Source organism: Helianthus annuus, chromosome 17 (assembly GCF_002127325.2).
Source record: "Helianthus annuus cultivar XRQ/B chromosome 17, HanXRQr2.0-SUNRISE, whole genome shotgun sequence".
NCBI lineage: Eukaryota > Viridiplantae > Streptophyta > Magnoliopsida > Asterales > Asteraceae > Helianthus > Helianthus annuus.
Genome location: NC_035449.2, coordinates 150,879,293 through 150,889,817, shown reverse-complemented (window position 1 = coordinate 150,889,817; position 10,525 = coordinate 150,879,293).

Sequence of the window (10,525 nt, the reverse complement as noted above, 5' to 3'; positions counted from 1 at the left end):
TTTGTAAATAAGTGTGGTAATGTGGTGAATATATTCAAGCCTGTGCTGGCTCGACTAATAAACCACCAAAGGGTTTATCAAATTATGTTCACAGTTTCTGTCATTCCCCTAACAACCCCACAAGCCCGGGGAAATTTGGAAACGGGATTGTCAATCCTATGGTACCATAACATACTACCGGTCGACTTGGCCAAAGTTAATGAACATACTTGTGTTATGGATAACGCACCACCAAGTTTCACACATTCTTGAAAAGTATATTGTTATATATACATATATACCATAGGCATTGTTTTGAATCTTGAAAATAGTTTAGCACATATGAATCACCCCAAAACATTTAGCAAACGTAAAAGAGGGGAACTATGTACTCACGGGTTGCGTAGATGTCTTGTTCAATTGTGTATGCAAAGCTCAAGTGTTTCCTAATTATGTTGGAGAATAATAAGGTTAGTGTGTATCGTGGCTTAAAAGGAAGAACAAATAGAATGAGGTTTGTTAACCAAACGACTGAAGGATCTCATATAATATTGTTCATAATACCTTTCATTCTGATTGGAAAGTGTCTATAGGTGTTTTAACCCGTTATGACTTGTTAAAGAGGTTTTCGCCACTTTATCGGGTCATATGCATAACTACGGGTCCAGATGGTCGAATGAGTCCTATAACGAGTACGATATATCAATATATGTTTTTTAATGTTGTATTATCAGTTTATATGTCAAAAATATTGCTCATATAGGTTTAAAAAAATTACGCAAAAATGGTATTTTTGACCTTTTAAAAGTATTTGAAGTTGACTCGTCGTTTGACTAACCATACGACATGACCACAAGGAATAACCTGAGAGGGTTATTCCCTATATTACTATGGTCATATAAATGGGCTTGGTCGGATCCTAAGGTTGACCAAATGGGTTAGATTCGAAAGTCAAAGCAGAAGTCAAACCGCTCGACTTTCGACTAAGGAATAAGCACTAAACTAGAAATGACGAGCTAGACATGTTAAAACATGTCTAATAATGTTTATAAAACTGATTTGGTGTCAAAAATTTAATTTTTAACACTTGAAAACTCATTCGTTGTAAAACGCATTTTTATGCATATTTGACTTTTATTTCGTAAAAGTTTGACTCGTGATTTCGCCTACTAGATGTGATGATCAGGCGGTGTAATCGCAAGGAATTATCACCTTCAATATTACGATCACGTAGCAAAGTTCATTTTGCACTTTGACTTGACCAAAATGGTCAGCACCGAAAGTTAAAGCAAAAGTCAATTTTCTGGACTTTTGGCTCATAACTAGCAAAATAAATGAAATAGACTAGGAGAAACACTTATTGTGTTTAGAAGAAGGATTAGAACTATGGAATGGAGGCCTCAAAGCAGAAGCAAGCTCCAAGAGAGTGATTTAGCAGAATTCAAGCCTTTATATAGTGATGGAGGATCAAGGAGGTGATGACAAGTGTTTGATGAGGTGTTAGGATGTTGATTAGTGTCCTAACCAGGTCAAAAGTGGCAAAATTCATGCTAGGTAGCAACAATAGAAGATAGGTGGCCAAACTTGGTGATCAAGGCAAACATTTGCATCTGGGCACCCCATACGGACCGTATGGAAATATATCTTACGGTCCCCGTAAGGCCTTCTGACCAAATTTTTTTTACTTTTTGGCAGTTTTGGCCCCCGGACTTGTATTATCGCTTGTTTGCCATTTTTAACGCTTCTAACTTGTTATTTAAGCTATATGAAGTGTATTAAGGAATATGTAACTTGGATTTTGTTCCGGAAATGTCATGAATTTCATTTTGCTCGATCGTACAATTTCATATTTCGTAAATAAAATATATAATTTTATTAAACACAGAAACGATCAAAAGTATACAACGGTTGAAATTTAGCAAATGTTACAATCTGGAGTGCAGCACGGGCCCATGCCTTGGTGGCCCGACCCCCTACTTGTCTTCCGATTTGTTTTTTTTTATCTTGGGGTGAAGCTCGGAGGGTCGGTATGAAGTGTCAACTTCTTTTCATTTGTATTTATGTTGGTTTTTGTCGTTAATTTGTTCATTTTGCACAATTAAGCTCTTTTAATCTTGAAAATCAAAAATATACAAAGAAACGCACTTTTTTCAACATTAGTACATAAAAGGGTTGATTTAATACCTTATTTGATATAATTTATATGTTGCATTTGGTGCATATCAAATACCCCCACACTTGAATCTTTGCGTGTCCTCAAGCAAAACTCTTTAATATTGCTTACACACCCAAATGGAATAGGTAGAAAAGAAGTTTTTGGGTCTTATTTTAGAGTATCGGGAATCCAAGTTCTTTTTATTCTTGTTTTTATTTTATTTACAATCCTATTCGACATGATTTATTTAGAACTCCTTTTTAAGAAAAATATATATTTTTATGCCCTTTTAAAATTTCATTAAGCTATATACAAATTCACACACCAACACTCGGCCGAAGATGTATAAGTGAAACGCTCGGGCCCGGTATGGAACTTATTCCTACCATATGCTTGACAAGTAATCAAACATCCTCCTTTTTGTCATAATCTTTGTAAGTATCAAGAGTACCTTAAAAATGGTAGGTTTTGACTAAGGGTAGGATATTTTTATTTGAAAAATGGCTAAAGGCGTAAAATGTCGGTTTTGTTTTGAAATTTATTTGTTTGTGACTTAGGTATAAGCAATAATTTTGCTTATTTTATTTCGTGCAACAAGATATATATATATATATATATATATATATATATTATATGTATATATAGGGTCAGGATTTAGAGAGAACGACTAAAAGTGTGAGAACGGTGAGAACTATTAGGAACCGTCAGATCAAAACAATCTATGGACTACATGACGCGGTGGCATTTTCGTAAATAACATCACTTTTATTAGTGTGGCGCGCTTCCATAAGGGCAAAAAGGTAAATGTCCATATACAAAACACATCAAAGCCTGACCGAAACATATATACTTCCTAGAAAAAGCTCCCCAAAACCAACGTAAAACGAGAAAACCCTAGAAAACGCGAAACAACAAAAACTATGGCGTCGAAAGATCAAACCGGATCCAGAGGAAAAAAACATAGTGAGTTAACTTTGATTTACATTGTGCTAGTTTATGCTGCTTTTGGCGTTCTAATTTTAACAAAAACTTGCAGTTTCTACGAGGGGAGAAGGGGAAGGGTCATCTGCTCCAAAACACCAAAAAACGAACGAGCAATGAAAGAAGACAACAAGAGGACATGGTACACAAATGTTACTTTTCGTGATGTAAAACTACACTTTCATACTTTGTTGCCAAAACGCCAAAATATGTATCGTTTGTTACTAAAGGCCACAACACATGAATCCTGTCATAGCTTTGTTACTAAATGCCAAAAAATGTATGGATTCTATTATAAACGCCATTTAACTGTTATTGAGGTTTTCAACATCTATAATCTCTTATTGATTTATAAAACGCCATAAATGTATCATAGTTATGTTAAATTATACTATTAAAACGCCATAAAATAAAACGCCATGAAATCATTTTTTATAGGCAAAGAGAGGTTAAGATTGAGAATAAATGTGCATACTGGAAAGGCCCAAAATGCCAATAAGAGAAAGGCATTAAGTCAGAATGTGGAGGTTGAGGAAGAACCATATCATGAGTTCAGTGGGGCTAGGATCTTGTCAAGAGTAAAACCTACAAACTTGACTGGTTGGTTTATGAATCTAAATGAAAACCAAAGAAAGACAGTACACCAAATGGGGTTTGGTGCTACACTAAAGTTGAAAATACACATCGTACCGACAATGCTTGCATACTGGTTGGTTGAAAATTACAATGAAAAGACAAATACCCTAAACGTTGGCAACCGTACCATACATATAAATGAAGAATTGGTGAACTCTTTAACGGGTATACCAAATGGAAGGTTGCCCGTGAACATGAAAAAAAGACCAACATCTAAAGATCACATGGTGGCTGAATGGAAAGCACAGTTCCAAAGGGCTGAGTGGAAAGCACAGTTATGAGGGTTGGGCTGGGTTAACAGACTAAGTGTGAGGATATACTTTGATAATGTTTTGCCTATGATGCATGGCTTTGGGAGAAACTTCTGCCTAAATTTCGTTGTAGCATTCTTCACTATAATGGGGCATGCAACTGACAATGCAGTCGTCAACAAACAATTCTTGCACAATGTTACACCAGACGTTCAAATAAACCAAATGAACTGGTGTAGTTATATCATCCAATGCTTGCAACACGCCAAAACCGCATGGACTCCCAAAAAGCATTACACAGAGCCACTGATCATACTTGCGGTAAGAATAAAATTTCACTATTCATTTGTGTGTCATTAAAACGCCAAAAATATCTGTCATTTGAAAATTTATTTTATTACAACTTGCCTTGGTGAACGATGCTTGCAATATGAAAAAATGGGACCGAAAAGAAGGATACCCAATTGAGTGGGTTACAAAAGAAACTCTTAACTTATTTGAGAGTGCAATGGCAAAACACCTTGTGGGCAATGAAGTAAAAAGGAAAACAGTCAAAAGAGGTAAAGGAAGCAAGCCCCAAAAAACAAGAAAAATGCAGATTGTTGTTCATGATGAAGATGATGGTGATGATGTTGAGAATGAAGATGAAGATGATGTTCACAAGGTCGATGAGCATGATGATGATGGTTTTGATCATGATGATCATTATAACTATGAGGTGCAAAACGCCATGCCCTTTAATGATGATGAAGAGGCTTTACTTCAAAGGATGGTGAATGAGGATATAGAAAGCCGGGAAACGATGTTTGAAGTTTCTGCATCAGGAAACCATGCTCTTATCAGAGGAGTAACACAATATGACAACATTTTTGCTAATGAAGAAAAACAAAACAAAGAACCTGAAGAGGTATGTTGTTCAAATAATAAATTAAAAAAAACACCATGATAAACAAAATCCTTTTATTTAATATAACAGGAAATAGCTGATAAATTGGATGGAGCATACAAAGAATTAGAAGACTGTTACAATAAAATGAGCGCATTGTTAAAACAGTCAAAGACTGAATACCCAAACAGCCTCCTGGTACACATTAAATACTCACAATGTATGACATTGTTGGAGAACATCTCAAAATTTGTTGATGAAAATGCCAAAGAAATGCCAGCTGAAACAGAAGAAGATACACACGAAACTGAGGATGAAAATGAGGTGGTACTAGGAGATGAAAATGAACAAAAAGGGGAAAAGGAGATGGCTGAAAAAGAAAACGCCATTAAAGAGCAAACAGTTCATGAAAATGCCAAAGAATTTGAAAATGAAGAACAAGGAGAGGAAGGGTGTGAAAATGAAGAAGAAAGGGAGAAGGAGATGGCTGGAATTGAAAACGCCATTGAAGTAGAAACAGTTGATGAAAACGCCATGCAAGTGGAAATAGTTCATGAAAACGCCATTGAAGATGAAAATGAAGGAAAAGGAAAAGGAGAAGGAGAAGGAAAACGAAAAGGGGAAGGAGAAGAAGAAGAGGAAGAAGAAGGGGAGTGGGAAGGGAATAGTGAAGGGGATGGAGAAAGAGAAGGGGAAGGAGAAAGGCAAGGAGAAGGGGATACAAGGGATGTGGAAATAGAACAAAACGCCGAACCCTCGACTGCTACAACAGACCCCATATATGATGATGAAGAGGATACTACATCATTAGATGAAGATGTAAACGAAAACGATATTGAGAGGTGGAGTTGTGATTTCAAGACACTTGAATATCACATTTCAAGATACAATGGGGAAAAAACAATTAAGAGGAATATTGCTGAGATTTTGGAGCTGCCAGGATAAGATCTAAAACAAATTATTGATATTAAAGAAGGTCTTGATAATTCAAAGATGGTGGATGAAGCAATTAAAGCAATAAAAAAAATCTGCAACCTGCTGAAGAGACCCCAAAAATACCTGTATTTGATAAGACACCAAACATCGCCACGACAGAAACACAAGACAGTCAGGCATTCAACACTGAAAAAGAAAAAAACTGAAGGGGAGATGGTGACAAAAGTGTTGACCAACAAGGGGTAGGGTTTGATAAAACGCCATATGAACAGCCACCAACTACATCTGGGAAAAACCTCTTGTAAAGTTTTGAAGAGGAAGAGACACCCAATAAACCCCAGGATGAAAACGCCATCAACACATCACCACCAAAAAGGCCAAACATGTTAGATGTGCAAGAGAAAGGTGATGAGGACAACATTCCGGACATCACAAAGCTGATGCAAGAAAATAAAATTTTAAACCCTGAAGAGCTGCTTGGTGATGAAAAAGCTGATAAAGATGATGAAGAAGATAAAAATGTAAAAAAAAAAAAGAATGTGGCTGAAGAGGAGAAGAGAAGTAAAAAATTGAGCAAGGCATGTTTGTCACCTTATCTAAGGAGGCAAGTGGTAATACATGAAAAAAGGACAAACCCTGAAAAGAACCTTTCCACATACATCTTCACTGGAATCGGCGATTATGAGTATGTACACTTCTCTCAAAATAAAACGCCAAACTTTCCATTCATAACGTTTACTTGAGAATATGCATGCAAAAACAATCGAAACGCCATGTATTATAATAGAATGAGTTTGTATAACTAAAATGCCAAATGATGTTTTTTTAGAACTGAACTGTTCAAGATGGGAGAACAACTAAAAATAAAATGCCAAACTATCCATCCATAATGTTTACTTGAGAATATGCATGCAAAAACAATCAAAACGCCATTTATTATAATAGAATGAGTTTGTATAACTAAAACGCCAAATGATGTTTTTTTTCAGAACTGAGCTGTTCAAGATGGCAGAAAAGTTTCTCATGAGGGTGATCTGTGAGAGCATGAAACCAGGATTTCAAGCACACGTCTCAATTATTCTAAGTTGGGCACATATCCTAAACTATGAAGAAAGATACAAGGCTCACGAATCACCCTCAAGGTTATTCTGCACAGAAATACTGCTGGTAACTCTTTTGCTATATATATTTGATAAAATTATAATAGGACATTGTTTTGTTGTTTAATTATGTGGTACTCAATATTACAGAATACTTCGACATACTACGAAACAACAACAGAAGATGCACGAAACAATGAATTCAACAGAAACATGGAAACTGTTCTAAAAAACTGTTAGTCTGTCAACTTATTCTTGTATCGAGTCTTAGATTACATTGTATAGATCAGGGCACATTTTACGAGAAAATAGGAATGTTTAGGGTGATAGAATGCTGATTTCGCTCCTAGTTGTGATATGTCTGATTTCGCCCGAAACAGTTTCGAGCGAAATCACAAAGATCTGATTTCGCTCCTACTGTCTTGTGTTGATTACGAGCGAAATCAGAAGCACTATAAATAGTGCACTTTAGAGCGAAATCAACAACAGTACCTTGTATTCCATGCCGAAGTGCTGCCGGTGTGAGATGTGAATGTAATCAACGTCAAATCAATACAATCTGTGAGGTAAGTGAAGATTTAGCTGTTTCTACCTTTGTTTCTTGTTTTCCGCACCTGAAACGAAGTAAAACTCCTCTGAACGACTCATTTGGGTCAGTCGAACGATCCTACAATTGGTATCAGAGCCAGTTGGAGGAGTTCTGCAGTTTGCAGCCAAATTTCATTGAGATTTCTAGCTTCTACACCTTCTTTCATCATTTCAGGAAGATTTAACGGTCAAAACAAGATCAAAATTTCACAGACTATTCAAAATTGGACATAGACAAACCCTTGAAAGTTTCATAGCTTAAATCGAACTAAAAATGGATCAAAATGGACTCCAAGCTGATTTCGCTCGAAAGGACAACCTCTGATTTCGCTCGAAACCATCTAATTTCGCTCCTGCAATCATTGTGATTTCTCTCCAGGGTAACTGTTTAGAGGTTTCACTCCAAATTTGTTTCTGATTTCGCTCCAGATTGTCAAAATTCAGATTTCGCTCCTGTGCAAGTTTTGATTTCGCTCCAAGCTGCTATTTCTGATTCCGCTCCTGTGTAATCATCTGATTTCGCTTTAGTGTATAGTGTGGTGATTTCGCTCCAACCTTAAGATAGTGATTTCGTTCGAAGTTGTTAATTTGTTAATTCCGCTCCAAAGTAACTGTTTTTGAAAAACGTAATACGTAATCATGAGTGAAGAGTTCTACAACGCGTTCGCTTCATCTCCGACTACTCCGACTTCCATTGCTCAAACCATGAATTTGGAAAATGAGACATGAACTACACAAAAGCCCCCAAAACTGATGAGTATCGAAGAGTACTACGGGTGGAAAGACAGATTCGAAAACTGGGTCCAGGCAAATCATCTTAGGTCTTGGGGATGTATCTTGAAGAAATATGTGTTACCACGTACGGATTTGCAGGTTATCAAAGAACTATCAGAGTTCAATGACAAAGAGCGGGATATGTATAGAGCTGAAAAGATGATGATCAGTCTGCTTCAGCAAGCCATCAAAGAAGACATCTTCATACTGCTTCAGCATGACAAAACTTCAAAATCGATTTGGGATGCACTCAAAGTCAAGTTTGAGGGTAGTGAGAACATGATTAAAAGCAAGAAGGCGTTGCTCAAGAAAGAGTTTGATCTGTTCAGTAGTTTACCAGGAGAAGATACAAAGAAGCTAATTGAGCGATACTGCCATTTAGTGCGATCAATGTCAATGCTGAGTATTACAAAAGATCGTGAAGAATGGGTAGACAAGTTAGCCGATGCGTTACCACAGAAAGAGTGGGGAACCTACTTGATGATTCTGAAAAATACCGGGGTTTATGATGGGTTAACGATTTCTCAGTTTATTGAAAAGATTGAAAGTCAGGATTTGGAACAGCAGAAGATCGCGAGGATGAACAGTTCAAGTGGTCAACAGGATGTAAAAATGTATTACAAAGGTAGTGTTCCGGTTCCGGAGGCTGAGAGAAGTCCAAAAATACAAACTGCATTTAGTGCTGGGGATTCAACAGAAAAGGTTGATCAGAGTTCAACTAAAAGCAGCAGTGGTTTTTCTTCATATCCCAGTGTTAATCCTAAGAGCTCATCAGAAAGTTTTCAGAGTCAAAGCTCAAAAATGGGAAATGGTTGTGTTATTCAATGTAATATCGCTTTGAATCTTCCAGAGGGTCAAAGTTTTTCTGAAGAAATTGCTAAAGACCACATGGCTTTACTTGGTTCCGTGTTACTCTCATATGAAGGTCTAGTTGCAGGTCGGATCAGAAATCCTATGCTCACAAAGGAGGATTACGATCAGATAGACGCCAAAGAGATGGAACTAATGGATATCAAATGGTGTCTAGCTAGTGTTCTCAGAAGAGCTGAAAAATTCAAGCTTATTACTGGGAGAAATGACTTTCTTGATGCACATGTTTCTACTTTAGGTTTTGATAAATCTAAAGTTACTTGTTTTCGATGCAGGGAGAAAGGTCATTTCAAGAGGGAGTGCAAGAACAGGGAGGCTAGTGGAGCTCAGAATCCGTTTGGAAAAGACGATTACTACCGGAAAGCCATTTATCAGCAAGTGGGTCAGCAACAACTACAAGAACCGCAGGTGGCTCATGGTAGAAAGATCGAGGATTCTAGGAGAGCATGTTTGGTGGATTTTAACTGGAACAGCTACATATCACCAGAAAGCAAAGTCTGTTTAGTCAATCAGGATGATGAAAGACTCCCTGAAGGCTTTAGTTGGGATATGTTTATTGATGAAAAAGGAGAATTCAAAGCGTTCATTGCTAAGATTGTTAGAGAACTAGATATGTTTGCCACATGGATGAAGTCTATTGGTGAGACTGTGAAAAATGTGCAGAAAGAATCTGTTGCATCTGATGAAAGCTCAGAAAGTGCTGATGAAAGCTCACAGAGTTCAGATGAGAGTTTACAAAATGATGCTAGTTCAGAAAAAGAAGTTGTCTTTGATAAAACTCCATCTGATACAAAATGATGCTAGTTCAGAAAAAGAAGTTGTCTTTGATAAAACTCCATCTGATACTGGTTCATCGGATGTTAGTTCTGAAAAATCTGTAGAGTTTGATCAGTCACCTCCAGATGACAGCAGTGATGATGAGGAAGAAAAACATATTAACATTGCAAAATCTCATCTGTCTCCTAAAAGTTTTCATTTCTATTTTGCAGATCACTTGGAAAAACTGAAAGAGAAACGAGCTGCAAAAGAACAACAACAAATGAAATCTGTAGATGTTGTTCAGAATGAGAATGCTGAAAGTGGTGCTGAAAAGATGGTTGAGACTAAGCAAGTGAAAAAAGAAGAAAAGGTGACTGAAGCAGAGAAAGTTGTCGCAGTTGAGAAGATTATAGAAGTTGAAAAGATTGTTGAAGTCATTAAACCTTGCACAAAATGTTTAGAACCATGCAAGGAATGTGCAGTAAAAGATGAGATGATAGCTGAATATGAGAAGAAGAAAGAGCAGTTGTTGTTCAATCTCAACTATGTAAAAGAATCTTATGATGTCTTGAACAAAACAGTAACTGGTCTTCAAAAGACAAACTCTGAA